The 15,360-nt window shown below is 31.2% G+C and overlaps 2 long non-coding RNA genes across 2 annotated transcripts in view; one reads left to right on the top strand and one right to left on the bottom strand.

Annotated features, from left to right (window-relative positions):
- LOC134539376 (uncharacterized) overlaps positions 1-15,360 on the bottom strand; it is a 1,030,613-nt gene that overhangs the window by 692,166 nt on the left and 323,087 nt on the right. Inside the window, exon 2 of the long non-coding RNA XR_010076303.1 lies at positions 11,926-11,992. This is a non-coding gene — a long non-coding RNA (uncharacterized LOC134539376). The remainder of the gene's footprint in view (positions 1-11,925; positions 11,993-15,360) is intronic.
- On the top strand, positions 1,000-4,712 carry LOC134539315 (uncharacterized). The gene is made up of 2 exons (XR_010076289.1): positions 1,000-1,204; positions 1,350-4,712. It is a non-coding gene; the product is annotated as an uncharacterized LOC134539315 (long non-coding RNA).

Here is a 15,360-nt window from a genome sequence, read left to right as displayed (position 1 = left end):
GTACGAAGAATCCTTCTCGCATGAAGTTTCGCTGTGACGAGTGTCATAAATGGTTTACTCGAATTGATAATTTGCGCCAACATTCGATAAACTGTAAAGGTGAAGTCAGTGCGCCTACTGCTGAACTACCTGCAGCAATTACGACTCCTGAGTTTAGATTGGTGACTCGTGAGCGTACAAGTAAAAAAACTGATGTGCAGCAACCGATTGCTGTGGCATCTGAACATGAAAATAAACATAAGACTGTGATCGGAGCATTACAAGTGAACGATAATGGCTTCTACTTGGCGCAGTCTGCATTTCGTGGAACATTGAAAGACTACTATTATCCAAGTACGTTAAGTGAGTCAAAGGACATTTGTAATTTTCTTGATGATATCAGACAGGACATAATCAATCAGCTTACTGATGACGTAGCAACAAACGGACCTTTGAAATATAACTTGTGGTTGGACTGTATATATGGAAAGCCTTATCCGTTCGATGACAAAGTGAATAAGTGTGCATTCAAGACATCGGCTGCAGTAATTTACAGTTCTAACGATATCAAGCAAACTGTTAAACAAGGTATCCAGAAACTCTGTCAAGAAGAGGAGGACTATGTCTGTAAAGGATCTGGCTGGACTCTGTCTTGTATAAACCGATTGGAGCTAAGAATTAGTCATTTCACGCCTATGCGGACCTAAATGTTTGTAAGATTGCTAACCTTCGCAGGTGATCCTGTAGTAAAATAGAATTTATGTAATAAATATTATGTTTGTAAAAGAACTTGCAGTGTTTTTATTTTCGAACCTGTTACTATTATGTTAAATTGATGTTATATTTCCTTTTTTTTGCATCGTCCTAGATCGTACCAAGGACCTTAGTCGACCTAATCAATCAGTATATATAGATTACAAATTTATTTAATGAATTTTGGAATTTTTCCCGAATTTCTAGCTAAATAATTACGGATTTTCAAGATGGCGGCCAAATGACAAGATGTCGGGTGTCGGACAGCCTAAGTTTCACCCCCATAGATCGACATGCCCTTCGGGCTGGTTCGTACATGTTCGGTTTTATTTATTTATTTATTTTTTTTTATCTGTACGTTAAAAACAAACATTGCAATATTGATCAAAAAATTGTTGACTAATGTTATTTTATATTTTTTTAAGAGTAAAACACATGTACACAAATATGTTACTAATTATGAGATTTTCAGGTAAGTTATTGAGCTATTTCTGTTTGATTTGTTAGGAGATTAGTTTTGTCCGTTTACAAGTTAACATTGCTTGTGTTATTCTTGCCAAGTAATCATTTCTTATATAAATTTTTGTACACTATAGGCTTATCTTTTTAAATTTTAGGTAGCGTGTGGAGATTTCATCTTATGTTCATGAGCGCACAACGTATAAAATCATAAGAAATGTTTTCTGGTGGTGTGTAGCAGTTAACCGCATTTAAGTAAAAATATTTTAAAATAATTGTTACCAGAGCTGAATTACATTGAGGTGAGTGCACTTAATATAATTTGGGGTATTGCAGGAAAAATTATAAATTCCTAAAGTGTTTTTTACTTCCTGACATGTTTAAAATTATTATTCTCTATGAGGGTTGTTTGATACTGCAAGTAGTTTAACATGTGGATAGGTTAGGATTATTTATTACAAATCTGTAATATTGAGATACTGCCCTTGGGTTAGCTGGATTAAAAATACAGTGAAATTTGTTAGGTTAGTAACATTATACGTACAGTGATTCTAAGTACAGTGGAATTTACATTTGGTTAGCTTGGGATAGCACCAATTAAAAATTCTGTAAAATCAATTGAACGGTTGGATGTTACTAACCTAATCTAACCAACCAATATACATTTTACAGTGATTTTTTAGGTTATTATCTCACGTTGCTGCTTTTTGTATGCAAAATAAACTTTGGACACTTTTTTTTTTAACTTTAAATATGTACCTGTATTTACTCTGAAAAAAGTTTTTTCTAAATTCAGACTGGTTTTTGAGAAATCACTGTTTATAGGTTACATTACATTACCTGTGCAGTAAAGGGCCTGTCACCATGTTGTTCTTTAATTGAGTTGCAGATCTTGTTGTTTTTCATACACAAATTGTCTATTTTTTATTTGGATATTGCAATGCAGTAACGTAAATTAACACATTAAAAAAGTTATGTGACTCCTTATTGTGCATTCCAAACCCAAAGCATCAGTCCTTGAGAGCGATATTTTTTAGCAGTTTATAGGTGCAAAATTCTGATTTTTTACGTGAGACAACACATAACCTGACATATAAAATAAATTTTCATTTTGTAACAAATGATTCCTTTTATACGTCAGGTTACGTGCTATTGCAGGTAACTAATCTGCGCTTTGCGCCTCCATACTGCTATAAAAAATCCCTGTCAAGGGTTGGCGTTTTGGTTTGGATACACATTAGAGACTCGTAACTTTTTTTAAAACTATTATTTACGTTTCATTAGGTTATAATATTCAAATAAAAAATATATACATTCTTATATATATGGAAAACCACAGGATCTGCTATGCAATTAGAGGGGAAAATGGTAACAGCTGCTTCACTGCATAAGGTATCTAGCGTGACCTGCAAAATGTGATTTCTTGAAAACCAGTAGGAATTAAGAAAAGCTGTTTACAGTTTTAATAGAGGAAGGTTTTTAGTGTCTGAAACGGTATTTTCAAAATTTTATAATTTAATTTATGGATAAGCAGCAACAAAAGAAAATTACTTTTTTTAAATTTAGCTAACCAACCATTCACATGATTTTACAAATTTTGTATTGTTTATACTTACCTACTTTAACATTAAACTACTGTTAAACAATTTATTTCAATTTTTTAAAAATATATTTGGGAATTAGCGCAGTATAATCGAAGACGTTTACTGTATTGATGATTGATTTACTTTATTGATGCACAACGAAGTTGTATAATTGTTGGATTGGTTAAGCAAATTCAAGCATCAAGGGTACTGATCAATGGTTTTTAACTTTATATTTTCTTAATGAATCCATTGGTAAAACGTTAAAACACTGGAATGGCTAAATTTCCATCGACTGCTTATGTTTTTTTCCGCATGCTCACTTGAAAACAATTACAGGGTTATACTGTAGTTCACAGTTGCAATACTTGGTTAGGTTAGTTACATAAGTGCTGTTAAATCATGAAAATGGTTAGGGAAAGGTAACTTCTTCATAACTACTGTAAAATGGTGTAAGCAATTATTCTTTAGGTAAGTTTACCTAGACTTTAAAAATAATTTATTTGGCGAAGTACATAGTACTAAGAATTACTATTTATCAAATTTGGTTTGTGTGGAAAAGTTGTTACTCTAGGAAATTTCTGAATCCATCTTTGTAGGAATATAAACTAATATTATTAGAAACAAAAAAAGAACAATGTGTGGTATATTTTAATTTTCTAACACCCTCTGAACTCTGCAGTTATGCGATTACCGATAATAATTGTAAATCATTGCAATATACATCCGACACATTTTGTAGTGATTTCACAACTGTATTATGAAGTAATGCCATCGACTGCTGCAAAATAACATGCTGACATCTATTCTTGTGTAGGCATTTTGTTGATACGACTAAAATATGAACATATAGGATATATATAGAATCTTACAAATTTTGGTAACCTACCTACTAATACTCTCCCCGAAGACTTTGGTTAGATACTTAAAAAAAAAAAAAAAAATTAACTGCTTATGTGACATGCATTACGTGAAATTAATTCAACTTGTAAACATTTTGCTTGAGTTAAAGCCTAGATTTGCTTAAGCTAATAACAAGCAATTACATCACTTGAGGCCCTGAGAAACAAACTTCTAAAATTGTGTAGTTACTTGGATTGTTAAATACCTAGTTTTTCTGCAATAATGGGCACAAGAGCAATAGAATTATGTTTTTCATATAATTTTTTTTCACATAAATGAGTTTTTGTCAAAAAGTATTTGGAAAAAATATCTATTTGAAAGGACAAAGAAAAATGTTAATTGTAGTACATAAATGAGAATTTACCAAAATATTTAATGTATCAAATTTCTAACTAAAATGGTTTTGAAATTAATTTATCATTCTGGTATGCATAACTTTTTTCTTTGATACATTTATTTATCAGTTTCATTTCTCTTTAGTACAATATATATCATTTAACTTTGATTTCTTTTTTGTTTCAGGCTTGTGGAGAACAGCTTTTTTTTATCTACTCTTTGGCTGGCCAATGTAAATAAGCAATGATTTCGTGAATGCAGCGAGAGAGTTTATTTGATGTATTTTTAAATCACTGATAATATTTATTGATGTATTTTAAAATCACTGATAATATTTATTGATGTATTTTAAAATCACTGATAATATTTGTTTTGTGGCTGGAAGATGGTAACCATGGTGACTTGTGAATTTTTATGAAGATTAATAAAAAGCAGTAAAAATTATTAATGGTTGTCAGAAGGAATTTTTTTTTCAATAATCAATCAAACATCTACACTCTACAGTAACAATTTTCCTTAACTCAAATAATATTTCAATACATATCTTATAAAGTATTCATATATGTACAATACAGACCAATTTTGAGCTAGTCTGATATCAGTATATTAGTTATTATGAACATATACTATCAGAACTACCATTTGCATATAGTGCACATACATACATAACACTAGCCAACAACCATTTAAAAAAAAACACTACTATATACACTTACATAAAAAACAAACAAATCATAGACAAGTACAGATTACGTATTCACTATTATATTCTAGAGCCAATTCCAATAAGTGTATTATCAATAAAAGAAAATAATTTTTTTTAAATAACAATATTTCAATATGAAGGAAAATCTGTATTCTGAAGTTCTTGTATATGTTTGGTATCAATCAATGTAAATTAATCAATCTTTGATAAAAAAAAAAATCCGAAAATGATTAATAAATTAAAAAAATTATTGCCTACCAGCTCTGGGTTTTGCATGAAGGTTCAACTTCTCTGACTTCTGAGATTACAGACAAGATTTTAATTAATAATACTATTGTCTTCATTACTAGATTATCTTTCAACCTATAATTTTTTATTTGAATCAGTTCATTGAACTGAAATATTTGCAGCAATTTCTTTAAATGTTTATGAACTTGGATTATTTAAAATACAAATGTAGGTAGGCTTACTAGACCTTTAATGCCATAAGATTGTAATCACATAGGCCTAATTTCACATTTACAACTTAAGTCTTGGAGCTGATTTACATTAATACCGTATTGGCCCGAATATAAGGCGACCCCGAATATAAGGCGACCTGCAGTTTCAGGAGGCCAAACAAATGTAAAAATAATTTTTGGTAGAAATTAATGTGAAAATTCATTAGACATACATTTTGTGTTGATAAATCGTTTTTGCATTTATGTATAACAATTAATTTATATTTATCACTTTACTTATTTAAAATAAGTTTGAATGGCCTACCCTAAAAGTCAAAAGAAAACAATTAGAAAATATTTACACTTTTAAATATTACACTAGAAATTTTTTCGTGTTTACTCTAATGAAGCTGCATAATTGTCATCTTCAGAGCTGTTTATTTGTCTAGAGCTCGTTCCCCGCCGTTCCACCGATGTGTGATTGTTGATTTTTCACAGTTTACTGTATCTACGAATTTAAAATTTTTACAATGGCTATTAATCACTCTTAAAATACAGCATTTAACTTTCCGTTTGACTTAAGCTACGTATTACCACAGAACAAGGTGTATTACTATTTAGTAGTGTGTTTAACGTAAAAAAAGCAAACAAATAATGCATCTTGCCGGAACAAAACAAGTGGCTAGCTGACATGATGAAGCATACGGCCATGAATAACTTCGGTTACGTGACCGCGTATATTTGTCCATATTACTCTCTGACAGAGAGAGTCTGTTCTATGAATTTGAAAGAATAATCTATTATAATTATGAAAGGTTTTTACATAAATAAAGAGTGGATTATTAAAATAGCTTTTGAAGCAACGTACCAAATTCCTGTTAATATGGCGTCTTCGAGCGTGTTCGGCAATGTTCGTTTTACAACAAAGAAATATTGTGGAAAGACAGTTGGCAGCCGTGAATTTCCATACATTACATCCGAAATGTTTGTAAACGTAAACAATCGTTCTGAAAATAACTGTGATATTTTAGTACAAATATTTCAGTTAAAAATCTGAAGATAAATTACCGTAAATGTTAACACGCGATTGTACACAAAGTACAAATATGAATTGTGAAATAAAAGGTTGCCATTTTGAGATGCTTCAACATTCACGTTTTTACTCAAGAACAAATATTTTAATTTTCAACTTCAAACAATTGTAAATTACTGCAATATTAGGTGGATTTATTGTTTTTACCGTGTGAGGTAACAAAGTTTTAGTTAATATAAAAAATCGTGAACGTTTTGTTTAACAATGTTTCTACTGTAGCTTTCAGCTTGGAACTAATGTTTGCGGTTCTGACGTCTTGGGTGCGAAAATAAGGCGACTTCCAATTTTTGCATCTCTCGTTTATGTAAAAATGGTCGCCTTATATTCGGACCAATACGGTATTTGTGCTAGACTTTGTAATTCTTAAAATTTTATTTTCTGCAATGTTCCAAAGAGCATTGCTCTATTTTGGAACAAAACAATTTAATCTGACAGTTTGTTACAACACTATTCTTCATAAAACAATGCACGTTAGCCTGTATAATATGAATTAGATCTAACATAAGAACTACAAACTGCACATTTGCACTTAAAATATTCATCAAACAGTTAGGGAAAGAGATTAAACATAACATTTAACTCTTAAATCGTCATACTTCATTTTAATTATCACACTTATGCCTGTATGTGAACGGGATCAGAAATTAGCACTGCAAATGCACTTTTAACACTAATAATTAATTATATCAAACACAAATGATATCAGTAACATCATACTTCATTTTTGGTGTTACAGTAAGCTTCCATAAATGTTTCTTTTTCTCAGAACATACATCAGAAAACTTTTCTTGAATTTAAAAATTACAATAAATTTTTAAATACCTAATGATTTGTTAGATAGCAAACCTTCAAAATATGATTTACTTCCAATTTTTGGAATAACGGCATTGAAGTTTTGTATTGTTTGCCATGGAAAACAATGGAAATAAATAAACAAATAAATAATTAAAAATATAAAGACACAACTGAATCAGCTGTAGTTGAACATACAGAACCAGCGAGGAGAATAAAAATATAATAAAATATAATATGTTATTATGTTCAATAAAGGTATGCAATGGATGGAGGATGCCCTACATTAATAATAATTAGTAACAGAGAACAAAGCAAATTTGTAGAGAAGAGACTTTTAACAGTAGTAGAATAATAAAATTCCGAAAAGGGCTGTTTCAAAAATTGCAAACATTCCTACACATAAGAAGCCCTTAATCTCAAAGGCTTCATTCAGTACACTGGTCATTATCTGCTGCTCACGATCTCTAAAGGTAAGGTAATTAAATTAATGGTGGAAAAGGTAATAAGCATTAGGTTTGTGGTCTTATAAATGTGGTCATTAGAGGCAAACATTAGGTCTCTGGGTTTGATTCTCAGCAGGGTCATTAATGGATCTTTGGATAGTGCGGAACATAGCAAACATTGCAGTGGTTAGTTGGTTTTCTCAGAGTTCTTACATTACTTCACCCACCCATTCTGTCATATCATTAGCATTTTATAGCCCTTCATTTTTTTGTAATGATCTAGAGGTCACCAAGCTGAAAGCTAAATTAATTTCCTTCATTGACAGATATAAGGGTTGAGGATTTGAAGCAAGCAAGATAAACATTTTAATGTTGCTTGCTTCGTCTTCTACAGAAAATTGAATCGAATATTTTGAATTGCTCCTGTGCTGCACTACTTCTGACTGAGAACGAGTAACCTGCACTTTTTAAGGCATCAAAGAAATTGTTATAACCGATTTCACTGTCTACATATCCCATAATAGTGTTATATTTATCACTTTTGGTACAATTTTGCAATTTATCTCTTGCTAGATCAAAAAACGATATCATTGTTCACGTTCAAAAGCTGTAGCTATAGCCCGCGCTTTTCTACTACCGAAGTTACCCGATCGAGCGACGTACTTCGGAACTGTTCGTGCATGTCGATCTATGGGGGTGAAACTTAGGCTGTCCGTCGGGTGTCACAGCAATAATAAATGATTACTGCACTCTAGCGGATAAGAATTAAACTAACATGGCGTCAGCGCACTCTCGCCGACGATACACTGATGATGGCTTCCAGCAGACGAGGACAAGATGGCGGACATGTCGTCATACTACCTGACGATATATATGCTTTAAAAAAAAGTGGTGGGAGTCAGTATGCCTGCAGCCACCGCGGGGGGGAGGATCGGTCGCCATTTTTATTTTTTTTGCACTCGTCGGGTTTGAACCGAGGACTCCGAGCTTCGTGTCGTTAATGTATGATTTTTAAAAAAAATTTATTGAAATTTTATTAAATGAATATTTTTATAATTTTAAAAAAAATTTCATTAAAATCGGATAATAAATAAAAAAGTTAAAGATGGCGGCCGTAACGGAAATTGCAACGGTGACGTCATAATCCATGATGACGTCAGAGGCTTATCGTAGGCTGTAGACATGGATGCTTAAGCCTACATATGGACATTTCTAGCCGCTGGGATTTTTAAGGACTAAAAACGGGAAATTTTCCCTCGAAACGGGAATTTTTCTCTAGAAAACGGGAATTTTTGAATTGTGGAATTTTTTGAGATTTTTTGGCGGAATTTTTTTTCACAGAAATTGAAATTTTGGCGATTTTTGAGGAATTTTGGGCAAATTTTGCCCAATTTTGGACGATTTTGACACATTTTGATGGTCAAATGTCAAGGTCAAGGTCAAAGGTCAAGGTCACAACCATCCAAGATGGCCGCCGTGACGTCACAATCCAATATGGCGGAAAACACCACAGACACCACAGCCTGAACCCTGTCCCCGCATGCCCTATTATATACTACTATATATAATTTTTATGATAAAACAAAATACTTCCTTAGTTTTATTATATTTTGGATTTATTTTTTTTAAATTAATCTTATATTTTTGACACCATTTAGAGTCGGAATCTCTCAGAATTGTAAAACAAAAATGAGTTTTATTATATTTGTTATTGTTATCAAATTTGTTACGTCTTACTTAAATAGTTTCAGTTGTAAAAATTTTTAAATAAATAAAATTTAGCCCCTTTTTACCCCATTAAAAGAAGAATTTAAGTAATTGATAAAAATTTGCATTGCCTAACTCTAAATGAAGGTTGTTTTTTTTCTAATTTTATCAATTCTAGTTCTAGTGGAATCTGAAATGTTCGTTTTTCTTTTATAATAAAAACCTACCACCTTTACCCTTTTTAAGATTAGAATTTCGCAAAATGGTAAAATTGTGTTTGGTAATTTTTGTATTTTCATGACTGGTACTCTACCGAAACGACATAGCTGTCTATTATTAACTGTTTTATTTATTTTAATAATAACATATATGTATAATTATTTTTATGTTATAGGTAGTATATGACACGACTGACTCTATGCCTACGCGGAAATATATTACTTTTCATTTGTTTAGATCGCTCTAGGAGAATTTGGTACATGTATTATTACAACAATGTAAATTTGATACTAGCTTAAAATTAGAATTCTTAAAGAAAGTGAAAACCACCATCATGACGCAAGCATGTAGAAGTTTGGTGAAAATAATAATCGGTGTATTATTTACAAATTGTAATACATCCGTCGCACATATTGATGATGGCTTCTACATGATATGACTAAGTAATTTTGTTAAGACAATAGTGTATTTTGGATGAATTAAGAAATAACACATTAAGTTTTATATTGAACATTGTCAATGCTTGTATTGTGGTGAATATAATTGACGCCAACTATTTGAACTTTGATTGCATTGGCAGTTAAGTATAGTTGTAGGCTAGGATTGCCTAAGAATGTTGCGTTCAGCAATAATAAAATTAAATTATTTCAATACAATTCTCAACATAAATAAAGTCAGGACATTCTAGACCTCAGTTAGTCGGATATTTCTAACCCTATTAAACTTAAATACTTTTTTTTGTGATAGTTTTGTATTGCCACGTGCAATATCGTATTCATTGTAAAGGGTGTGCGTTTGGATAAATGATATTGAATTTATTTGGAAAAGACTCTTAATTATGTTCTGTGCCCTTTGTAACTCCTATAATAGTATCCAGATACGTAGGAGTAGAGAATAATTTCAATATTTTATGTACTTTACAACAAAACAATTTAAATTAAATTTTTTTTTTTTTTTTAAATGGAATATTTTTATTATACTTAACATCTCACTGTAACCAAATAGATGTGTTTAATATATAATGTGTTTCAGTAATATTATTATATTGTTATCACTTTTCATAATTATAGTAACAACTAGAACACAACAGTAAAAATTAATTATTATTCTTATTTTCACACTGTACTTTATACATATTTTTATATCCCAAAGTGGGACAGAAAAACCCTTCTGTGTATTATTTCAGTCACATATATATTTTACTGTGCTTAATCTAATTCGGAGATATAATTTTTAACTTTAGAAATATATGTATCCCTTTCTCACCCCCTTATGAATTTAATTTCGACAAATAATAAAATTTATATTGATAGGTTTTTGATTGTTTATTGTTGTTACCTAATATAATTTTTATCCTTGGTGAGTTTCGGAGACATAAATAACTAGGCCTATCTTAAAACGATACTTAGCCTTTTTTCATTCACTTAGGGGTGGAATTTTCCAATAATGTACAACATAGTTCTTATGTTAGCCAAAGACCTTTTTTATAAAAAATCTTTTTATCAAAATCCATCAAGTATTTTTCTATTAATGCTGGAACAAACAAATAAACAAACGTGCAAACGGACAAAGAGACAGACAAAAATTTTAAAAGCTTTATTTTGGATTTTTAAATAATGTAAATATCCATTCAAATAGATTTTTTTACCATTTCAGCCGATGTAAAAATCTTCTTACTTTGAACAGTTTTATTATTATTTTAGATAAAAGACTCATATCAGCCATTGATAACTGTATTATTTTAATTATTGAAGCCCTGAAACATTTTAGTAACGCACAACATTTTCTTACTTCGAGCCGAGTAAGTACGAACTCTGGTTGATAAATATTTAAACTTAAGATTTTTTTTAATTTGGTTGTCTGTAATAAATAAAAATGATGAAAAACATTAGTAAAATGTTGTACTAAATTATTTTTTGGTTCGATACTATGTACGATAGAGTAATTATTTTAAGTACTGGCACTTTTTTTAAGCAAATCTGACACAAATACGTTCACGTTAAGTTATTTATGACTATTTCTAAGTTAAATTTTATCAATTTATGTGTCTCTAAGATGTTTTACTAAGTAATCATCCTCCCTCCTCCCCCAGTATACACTTCTGTTTTTTCTGAGAAATATTCCTACTAACAAAACAAAACATTAGAGAAAAAAGGGCGTTGTCTGTAAAGTCGGTTTACGGACGATAATTTTACGTGATTACGTCATAAGAAATCATTCATGAAAAATTGCATACTTTTTAATTTTAAAATATTATTTACAGATTTTGCAAATTTAATTTATATAATTTGTTCAAATATAATCACGAACAATTAGTTGAAAAGCCCGCCTTAACCTGTTTACATTATAGAAGATTTTCTCGCACGGCAGTTGGCCGGTTCGGGTCAGGCGGAACGTGACAATTTTTCGTGCGTGCAGCCGACGTTCATCGATTTATAAGACGTTATCACGTCAAAAGAAAACGAAACTGAAGTAACAACGACAACGGCAGAAGTTAGTAGGTACTTACGTTAGGAAGGACCGCGTTCCAGTACAGGTATGGCCATCCAGCCTTCGGCTTACGGCTTGCGTTTCCCCTGAAACAAAACAAGGAAAATATTTGAGGTTTCTTGCAAAAGGCGGACGCAATTTCCTTCCTCAATTCCCCTGACACGTGACTTGTCTGTCCGCTGAAAAAAAAAAAAATGACGTCATTAGCGGCGAGATGTTCGGTAAAACCCGAAAGTATAAAAAAGGGGGGTTGACGGTAAAGTCGGTTTACGGACGATAATTTTACGTGATAGCGTCATAAAAAATCATTGATGAAAAATTGCATACTTTTTAACTTTCAAATATTATTCACAGTTTTTGTAATTTTAATTTAAATAATTTGTTTAAATATATTCACGAACAATTAGTTATAGAAATAAACTGAAATCAAATCAATGTTAATAAATTGTTTATTTGAAATGACGTAATTGAACAAATAATTAAAGAATTTTTCATATCTGCTTTTAAAAATCCTGCTTGATATTAAAGTGCGTGCAGCCGGCCTTCATCGATTAATAAGACGTTATCACGTAAAAAACAATCATTATTATCTTCATTAAATATTTCACGTATAAAAATAATAAAAACTATAAATAATATTATTTTTAATGTCACAAACTACTGTTTGCTAATACCTCCTTCAGCGACATTTTAATTCTAGAGTGCATCTTGAAGTGTGTCAGATATTTTTTTCTCACCCTCGTATTACCATAGATCATTACACAATCTCTGGTGCGGCATTTCGTGAAAGAATGATTCACTCGCGTCCTTGCATGCATCCTTGGGGCATTTGAACGGTTGGGTGCTACGTCTTTGTAAAAACAAAATAACGATAGTCGTTTGTTTGAACAGCCAGCTGCTGTCTGCGCCATTTTATGTTCATCAAAGACGGCCTAATCAATAAATTTAACGTGTTGAGTTAGAAAACTGCCTGGAAATATTTAAATGGAGACAACTGATGAAACACCCGGTTTCGATAGCGTTTAACCCTTTAACAAGCAGACATTTATTTCAAATTAATCGTAAAAGGTTTTGTGGTTACCTGAGTTGACCACGTTTGTTTTACTCCAAATAATCATGAATTTTTTTTGTTTAGTTTAGATTGTCGATTATGTTAGTGGATTTCCTTAGATGATATTATATATGATTCTGAAGTTTGAAAATAATTTCACATTTTGTAGTCTTTGGAAAGTAGCATTTAGTGGTGGTTAGCACAGGCAACCACAATCCTTTATTGTCGGCGACTTGAATTGTTGAATACGAATGTTGTAATAGATTTGTGGTTGGTTCAGGTAACCACATCGTTAATTGTTGGTAAAAGTGCTGTTAGTATCATTGCTTTATGTTTCTTATTTATTTCAATAATGTGAACATAATTAAAAATGTAAAAGTTATAATTTGCAGTGACAGGTTTTACAATGTTATTTCATCATAATACTAGCAAAAGGAACATAGCAAAAGCTTCAACAAAAATAATTATATAATATTTCTTGAAAGTAATACATCATTATAGAAATTATATTCCATGTACTGTCACAATGAAACATTATAAACATTTCGCAACAATTTAACTCCAATATAAATGCTTGATCTTCAGTTAGAAGATCAAACCTTTGGTATATTTCTTCTACTGTCAGTCCTTCCAGCTCTGACACCAGTATCATAAACGATGCTATTTCCCTTGAATAATATTAATGTACCAGTTTATTAACAACTCATATTATATTCACATAATGAAATTTCTAACTGCAAATTATGACAAAACGATTTATAATGACTTTAGTACAAATTATAATGTATTTAAATAATGAAGAGTGTGTCTGCAAGAATTGTACTCTCCAGTAATTCTCACAATATAATCTTTGCCAAAAAAATATTAATGTACAGTACCTTAAAAATTATCCCTGCACATGCTGTGAATACATTTTTAACACCAAACTATGACAAAAGTGTGTTGATAAGCCATACAAAAAAGAAAAGGATTATAAAGAGCCTGGGGGTTAGCCTGCAAGGCCCAATAAAATGAATTATTGTAATTTTTTAAGAACATGTTTGGCATTGGCATAAATGACTACATCAATAAAATAACACATTTTTAATAAGTGTACTTACCAATTCTTCCACAGTATATGAATGTTCTGTTTTTGATCATCTGAAGTCAAACCTAGCAACTTGTTACATCAAGCACAAAACAGTGGTTCGAATAGAGCATTGTGGTCATCCCAGCTAACCACAAAGAATAATTTTTGTATTTCTATCAGTGCTAGTATTTTAATAGCCACAATTTTTTACCAGAGTGGCCAACACAAAACTCTTTCAGCTAGAGTATTCACTCTATGGCACTTAACAAGAAAGAAAATAATGATTATAGGTGTGGTCATCTGAGGTAACCACAATTCCTCTGTAAAATTTCATCTCAAAAAGTGGAGGTGTTTCCAGAGCAGTATTATGTAGTTGCTTGAGGCAACCACAAAATTATAAAGGGTTTTAAACGAATTCGCGTATTTTTTATGGGTAGTTCCTTTCTGAATTTAGCCTTTAAATTAAAGCATATTTTTGTAAAGTTGCGTTGGTTAAGGAAACATTCTTTCTATAAAAAAACTGTTAATGGCTATGGTTAAATCAGACTTTAATATCCTCTTAATTTACTCGTAAAGTTTTCTTCTGTAAGAGAGTGGTTTCATCTTAAAATTGTATCAACCGGCTCTCAAGTTGATGAAGTGTGTTTGAAATAAACTAATCATGCCTTGCTTCCCGGGTAAGTAACTTCGGAGCACGAAGATTCGCTAACTAATTTCCGAGACATTCGCTGGCTGCAGAGCATCAATCTACTTCCAAAGGGGAGTCGCTGTAATTCGGAAAGTATATCCGTGAAATAGGATTATGCTATATCCCTCGCGAGACTCGGTGGAATAAATGGATTTAGCCTGGCGTGAACGAGTTTATGTTTAGAACAGTGAAATACGTTTTGGAGTAAGGAGGTTAAAACCCTGAAGCACGTTTTCTCACGGATTTAATTACTAATATTCCAATATATATATATATATATATATATATATATATATATATACAGTGTTGTTAAGTAACGAATTACAAGTAATCGGATTACTTGTAACGATTACTTTTCAAGTAATTTATACTTGTAACGAATTACATTTAAAAAATGTAATTCGTACTTGTAATCGGAATACATAACATTAATTGTAATCGATACATTAAGGTAATCGATACTGTATATTTACTTGCCGTTACTTTTATTCTCGGAACGTATAATGAATACAATTAAGAACAAGAAGATCATAGGTACACTTTTGTATTAGTAAAGTTTATAATGTTACGCTTGTAGTGCTACGATCGTATGCACATCATCTATGATCAAAAATGAAGATCCATAGTGACTTGCAGTGTCTCCAAC

Source organism: Bacillus rossius, chromosome 15 (genome assembly GCF_032445375.1).
Source record: "Bacillus rossius redtenbacheri isolate Brsri chromosome 15, Brsri_v3, whole genome shotgun sequence".
NCBI classification, from domain to species: Eukaryota; Metazoa; Arthropoda; class Insecta; order Phasmatodea; family Bacillidae; genus Bacillus; species Bacillus rossius.
Note: the sequence above shows the minus strand (reverse complement) of the source record. Positions and strands in the feature narration are given on the sequence as shown.